Genomic DNA, 7,680 nt, shown 5'->3' on the forward strand with positions numbered 1-7,680 from the left:
CAAATTTGACTTTCTGACTTTTAGCATTTAGGTTTTTATGTCACCTAAAAACTCCAACAGCTAATTAGAGTAGCAATAGTAGTTTCTGGTGAGACAGAAAGGACAACTTTATTTATTAAAAGATTCTTTTGGATTTTTCTTGAAATCTTCTTAAACTACATACCAGGACCTTAAATAGAATAACTAATTCTAATTCAGTCTTAAGTTTTAATTGTTAACAAAAATGTGAACTCTTCTAGAAATTCCCTAAGTGTAACCTTCTGATATATATTCAGCTTTGTAAACAAAATACCCACATGGGCTGTGACTGACCAGAAAACTTCTTTAGTACCATCTGTCATAACATATTTTCCTACCCCATCTGCTGTGAAATGAGCATGAGATTAGAAAAAAAAAGTAATGTTGTGTTCTTGCAATTTTTTTCCATAACTAGTTTAGAAGTAAAAACTGTATGCTTAGGAGACATGTTGAATTAATGTTTGAATGTAGTGGGATCCAATTCCAGAAAAATGATATTATTAATAATAATAAAGTATCACATAGGATTGTGGTTAGTAACAGGGTGAGATGAAATTGATAATCATCTGCTTGAATTAAAATACTAGAAAAGATATTTTATCTTAATATGTTTATTTTCATTACATTTTGGTCTTGTTATTTATTTTAAATAATTAATTTTTTTAGTAAAAGCTCAACAATTAGTGAATAGCACTTAAATAATCAATTCTAAAGGAGCAAAATGGGTATTAGAAGCATCTCTGAAATTTGCTCTTGAGCATAAAATAGCCAAAGCAAATACAAGAAGCGTAACATAAAAGAGCTACATAGAAGACTTCAAAAGGTGGTTCAAGAAAATAAAATACAGTAATTAAATGCACAAAGACCTGGAAATAGGAAATTAAAATGAAGTACATAATTAGCAGTTCTCAAGCTGAAAATACTAAAATATCATTTCAGGGCTACAGCTGCAACACTGGAGGATATGTGGACAAAATAGTATAACTTTCTGGAAGCATCTAAAAAAGATAGAAATCATGCACATCATCATTGTAAAAAAAAAATTGGTCAGCATTCAAACATCTTGTAAAATAGAGTATCATTAAAAATCAATGATACTGGGGAAATAGACCAAGCTACGCTTAATGGATTGTTGAAAAATAAGGACCCAGGAATTGATAGTTTAGCAACTGAGTTATCTCAACAAATGTGTACAACACTGGAAGTGCTTATTTGAATATGCTAAGAAATTTTGAAGACTGCTCTTTGGCCAACCAACTGTAACTAATACAATTTTCACCCATTTCAAAGAAAGATAATTTAAAGGAATGCATTGACTATCACATATCATAAAGAAATTACTTGTTTACACTTTTTTCCAACTGCATCAACAACACAAGTAATATTCAGAAAAGTATGTGAAGTGAATTTTACTGTCCCCGATACTAGATGTATTTTTGAGTAAAAACAGAGACTACTAGATAGCTGTTAACCTGTGTTTTACTGAGTATGCAAAGGCATACAATTGTTTAACTTACAGAAAACTATGGATAGCATTGTGATGAATGAGCCTTCCAGATTTGCGCTTATACCAAACTACACAAATTAAGAGGTCATCATTAAAAGATAACAAGGATATATTATGTGTTTTAAAATCAGGAGAAGTGTGTACCAAGGTTTCATTTTAGTCCTTGCACTATATTTATCTGAGAAGATGAACTATATGAACAAAAACTTGAAATCAGAATAGAAGGAAATCAGAAATAAAACATATCCTCATTCAAAACCTACACTATGCAAATGACTCAACATCGCTGAATGAAAATGCAGTTTTGAAATGTTGATGAAAATCAAACACTGCAGCCTTCAATATGGATTATACTTCAGTGTAGTTCTTTAAAAATCCTTTGCAATAAAGAAGGAATCAACTCACAGCTTACCCTCAAGCAGGCTTTCAGAAGTAGTAAATCACACTGGAGGAGAATGCTCATCTTTCCTACTCAGAGTCCCTGGTCCCTGGTGAATGTCTCTGCCTTCAATTTAGCAGCTCAAGTTGCTATGGACTACATTACCAGAGTTCCCCTCACTTCAACATAAAATGTCTCACAACTAGACTAATGAGCAACATCATTAAAAATGATGAAAATATTGGTATTGTCAATTATATCATTCTACATAAATCCACAATTAACATACATAGAAATAGCAGTAAAGAAATAAATTGCTGTATTGCATCAGATAGATCTGCTGTGAAAAACATCTAGTAAAGTGTTAAAAAGCATAGCTGTCATTTTCAGGAAAGACGTGTGCCTGACCAAACCGTGTTTTCAATTGCTTCATATTCATAGGGAGCTCTGATGATCTAGAGGGTAGGACTACACTACTAATCCAATGATGGACCCTTTCTGGTGGTTCAGATCTACCAATGACTCTGTGGGGAAAAGATGGGCAATCTCTTCTCATATTATTTATAGCCTCTGAAAATGTGCTATAGGGTCATCTATGAGTCTGGTCTAACTCAATACTATAAGTTTCCATATTTATGAAAAAATTGAAAAAAGAAGATCAAAAAACAATTGAGACACTTGAATCATGGCATTGGAAAAGAATATTGAACAAATAATGCACTACCAAAACAAAGAACAAATCTGTCTTGAAAGAAATGCAGCCAGAATATTCTTTAGATGGCAAGATTTCCTCTTATGCACTTTGTGCATGTTATCAGGAGGGGGCATTACTTGTTGAAGGACCTCACAGTTGGTAAAGGATCAACAAAAAATGAGGAAGACCTTCAATAAAATGGCTTATCAATAAGGTGACAACAATGGCTTCTAAGACTACAGTCATTATGAGGAAAGCACACAATTTTCCAGTGTTTCGTTCTACATAGTTATAGATGCCTTTAAGTCAACTATGAGTTTGACTCATGATGATCATATGAACATCAGGTAGACTTTATCCAAATCTATCCTTACAATCTCTGCAATGCTTAAACACATAGTTGCAGTTCAATTGTCAATTAATTTCATTGAATGTAATTCTCTTTTTCACTGCCTTTCTTTTTTCATATTTTTTTAAATTATTTTTTTTTATTTTCAATTTTTGGAAGTATAATGTCTTTTTTCTCAAGAAGTATTGTCTCCTACTATGCCCAAAGTATATGAGATCAAGTTTCACTACATCTAAGGGGCATCATGGTTGTACTGCCTTCAAAATATATTTGTGTTCTCCTGTCAGTCCACAGTATCCAGTGCTCTTCACAATGCAAAAGCTTCAACTATTATTTATGCCCAACTTTCACACTAACCTGCAGCAATTGAAAATGCTATGTCTTGTGCCAGTTGCATCTTAGTCTTTAAAATGATATTTTTGTTCTATAGCACTTTGAAGAGGCCTTTGAAATAAACTTTGCTCAATAAAATGTGTTACTTGAATTCTTGATTGCTGATACATAGTTTTTGGGTTTTTTTAATTTCCATTCATTGATTGTTGAACATTCCCCTCCCCTCCAGTTAGCTTTTCTCTTTAAATTGTTGTTCAATTTCCACATACCCTCTCACCTCCAAACCACTTTGCTATGCAGCTCTTATACAGTTCTTTCCCTCATCTGTTTCAATGAAGTTATCCCTTCTATTCTTCCTCCCAATATCCATGACAGTCCTGTTGTTTTTGTTTGTTTGTTTTATTTTTATTATTTGTGTGTGTGTGTCTGTGTCTGTGTGTGTGTGTGTGTGTGTGTACTGTCAAATCAGATTTGACTGGTACAGGAGGAGATTGTTCCTCCTTCTCCAGCAAAGCATCTGCTGGATTTGAACCGAACACCTCTGGGATTGTAGTGCAGTTTCTTGCCACTAGGCCACCAGAGCTCACTGACAGTCCTGTTTTATAACAGTGGCATTATGCAGTGTTTGTTCTTTTGAGACTGAGATATTTCACTCAGCATAATGTCCTCCAGGGTCACCCATTTTGTATAATGTTTTATGAGTTCCTTGTTTTTCAGTGCTACATTGTACTCCATTGTGTGAGTATACCACAGCTTCCCTATCCATTTGTTTGTTGACATACACTTGGGTTGTTTCCACCTCTTTGCTATTGTGAACAATGTTTGTTTGCTGATACAATTATTTTGATGTTGTTGGTTTTTTTTGTTGTTGTTGTTGTTGTTAATAGGTGACACCAAGTCCCTTGTGACTCATAGTGACCCTATGTACAAGAGTCCTAAGCCCTGCTCTATCTTGTGCCAACGTTACTGTCTCTGACACACCTACTGCCACTACCCCAATCAGTGAATCGATCCATCCCGTCATAGGGTTTTCCTCTCCTGTGCTGCCCCTCCACTCTCCCAAACTTGATGTCCCTCTCCAAGGACTTGTCTCTCCTTCCAACATGCTCAAAGTATGTCGGATGAAGCTTCAGAATCCTGGACTTCTAGGAGCAGATCAGTTTCACCCTCTCCAGGCCAAACCTGTTTGTTTTCTTAGCAATCCATGATATATTCAACATTCTTCTCCAGCACCATAACTCAAAGGCAGAAATTCTCTTTCTATCATCCCTAGTCACCTGTCCATATCTCTGATGCATAGCTCGCAATTGTGAAGACTATAACCCGGATTGGGCACACCTTAGTCTCCAGCCTGACATCGTTGCTCTTCAGTACTCTTTAGAGGTTCCTGACAACTGACTTTCCCAATGCAATTAGTCTTTTGATTTCCTGGCAGACTGTGGAGCCAAGCAAACTAAAACTGTTAACTATATCAATCTCTTCACCATCCATACTGATGCTACCAATTGGCCCAATGGTGAGAATCTTTGTTTTTTTGTTGTTGAGCTTCAGTTTGTATTAAAGGCTGCAGTCCTTGACCTTCTGCAGCAAGCACTTCAGTTCCTCCTCAGTTTCAGCAAGCAGGGTAGTGTCATCTGCATAATGCAGGTTGTTGATGAATCTTCCACCAATCCTGATGCCACATTCCCCCTTGTACAGCTCAGTGTCTCGGCTGATCTGTTCTATATACAGATTGAAAATGCATGGAGACAGAATACATCCCTTCCGAATTTTGAACCATGAGTGTTTCTTTGTTCTGTTCTGAAAACTGCCTCTTGGTCCAAGTATAGGTTTTGCATAAGCACAATCTAATGTTCTGGGATTCCCAAGCTTCTCAGAGTCAGCCACAGCTTGTGATCCACACAGTCAAAGGCCTTTGCCTAGTAAATGAAGCATAGATTGACATTTCTCTGCTACTCTCTGCTTTCTGCCAAGATCCATCTAACATTAGCTATAAGATCCCTAGTACCATGACCTCTTCTAAGTCTATCCTATTCATCAGGCAGTTCTCCGCTGACGTGTTGCTCTGTTCGCTTTTAGATAATTTTCATCAGAATCTTGCTTGCCTGTGATATCAATGATATTGTTTGGTAATTTCTGCACTCTGTCAGGTCACATTTCTTTGGAATAGGACTAAATATTGATCTCTTCTAATCAGTTGGCCAGGTGCCTATCCTTCAGATTTCTTGGCAAACTTAGGGAGCACATCCAGGGCAGTGTCTGTTTGTTGAAATATGTCAATCGGCATGCCGTCAACTCCTGGAGCCTTTTTTAATTTTATTTATTTTTTTTTACCAATTCTTTCAGAGCAGCTTGAACTTCCTCCTTCATCACCACAGGGTCTTGCTCATATTTTATTTCATTGAATTCTTCTGTGTTTTGATTATAGACTCAGGTAAAATAAAATCTTTAATAATGCTTATTTTGCTACATTTATAATGATGCTCTTTATTGATCCATTGGTAAAGATTTTTGCTGTTAATATCAAGGTACAATCCATACTGAAGATCGTAGTATCTGGTTTTCTTCGGTAAGTACTTCAAGTGCTCTCTACGTTCCTTGTAGAAAACTCAGGGTGTGAATTATGACAACATGAAAAATAACAAGGAAAGAGAGTTGTATATAGAATGGTGGTATTTATTCATTTTGCGTTGATAATTGTTCAGCCTGTATTTTTAGCTATCTTCCACTCTATGTAAAGACAATTATATGAACACATGTTGTTTGGATATACGAGAGTATTGTGTGAAATGTTCAAGTAATATGTGATAAATACCACAGATACTTTTTTGCCCTTTCAAAGATGGGCCAGACTGATCCTATACCTTTTTCCTGCTAGTTTATTTCTTTAATAGCGTTATGTGTTTATATTATGGCTCAGCATCCAAAATGAAGCTTTTTGAGAATAAGCATTTGAAGACTGTGCACATGAGGAGAGGGAGCTCTGGTGGCTTACCTGTAAGAAGCTGCACCGCACAAGCTGTTCTTCTGGAGAAGGTTGGACAATCTCCTTTCACGCCACTAACTACACCTGAAAACCTGCAGGAAGTTTGGCTATGGGTGGGTTCTGACTTAACTTCACATAAAAACAATAAGAGAATATACAGTAAGAATACTATCAAATAGAAACTATCTCATGCTGTGACAGTAGTGATGATGTTTGCTTCAGGACATAGAGAATTTTAGAAGAATTAAGGAATGTTAGTTTGCATAGTACTTTAACATTTTCGTTTTGACCTTTTATATATTAATAAAAACAAAAGTATTGACTAAAAAGGTAAAGTGAGTTACTCCACTTCCATAGTCAATTAGTGCATGACTGAAGACAAAATGTTCAAATGCAAATATCTACCTCCAACAATGGGCCAAACAAAATTTGAGGTAGGATTTAAATTTTTAGCAAGACTATTTCTATGTAGGGACCTCTGGTAGCTAAGTGCTTAATCCATCTGTTGTTTACAATTTCCCTATTTTTCTTCTCATTTCTTTGGAGATATTGAAAGATTCTTATGGTTCAGATTATGTCTTAAAATTCTGAAACACAAACACACACACACACACACAGTGTTATGTGACACCAGTCAGAATCAACTCCTAGCTAATCTTGCAGTGGGTTTTTGAAAAGACAGTAAACTGCATGGGAGGAAATTGCCTCCCTTTCTTCCGCAGAGCAGCTAGTGGATTCCAACTCTGTCCTTTTTTTTTGTTTGTCAGTGCAGCTCCTTGCTAGTAGGTCACCAATACTAGATCATGTGTATCTATGTATCTCAAAGTTGAAAAATTAGTAGGTATAATGGAAGAATAATTAGTATCTTTAAATAGTCGTGTTGGCAAATATTACTGACTATATCATGGACTGCCAAAAAAGCAAACAAATTTGTCTTGAAGAAAGTTCAACCAGAGTGCTCCTAAAAGGCAAAGATGATGAAATTTCATCTCCGTTATTTTGGGCATATTCTCAGGAGTACCTACCCTTGGAGAAATATATCATGATGATAAAGGTGGATGGTCAAAGACAGACAGGAAGACCCTCACCAAACAGACTGACACAGTAACTTCCACAATGGGCCTGAGCAAAAGGGAAATTGTGAAGATGGTGTATTATAGGATAAGGTTCAGGTCTTTTTTTCCTAGGGTTTTATGCTTGTAGTCATTAAAAGGCATATTGCCATGGGAAAGTCTACTGTTAGGGACCTCTCCAAAGTGCTGAAGAGCAATGGTGTCTCTCTGGAGACTAAGGTGAGTCCCATATAGGTCATGGTCTTTGTTATCACTTGTCATACATCAGAGAGTTGGACAATGACTAAGGAGGACAGAAGGAGAATTGATGCCTTTGAGCTGTGGTGCTGGAGAAGAGTATT

The sequence above is a fragment of the Elephantulus edwardii genome, unplaced genomic scaffold, assembly GCF_000299155.1.
Source record: "Elephantulus edwardii isolate Elephantulus edwardi_28Jun2011 unplaced genomic scaffold, EleEdw1.0 scaffold00160, whole genome shotgun sequence".
Classification (NCBI taxonomy): Eukaryota; Metazoa; Chordata; class Mammalia; order Macroscelidea; family Macroscelididae; genus Elephantulus; species Elephantulus edwardii.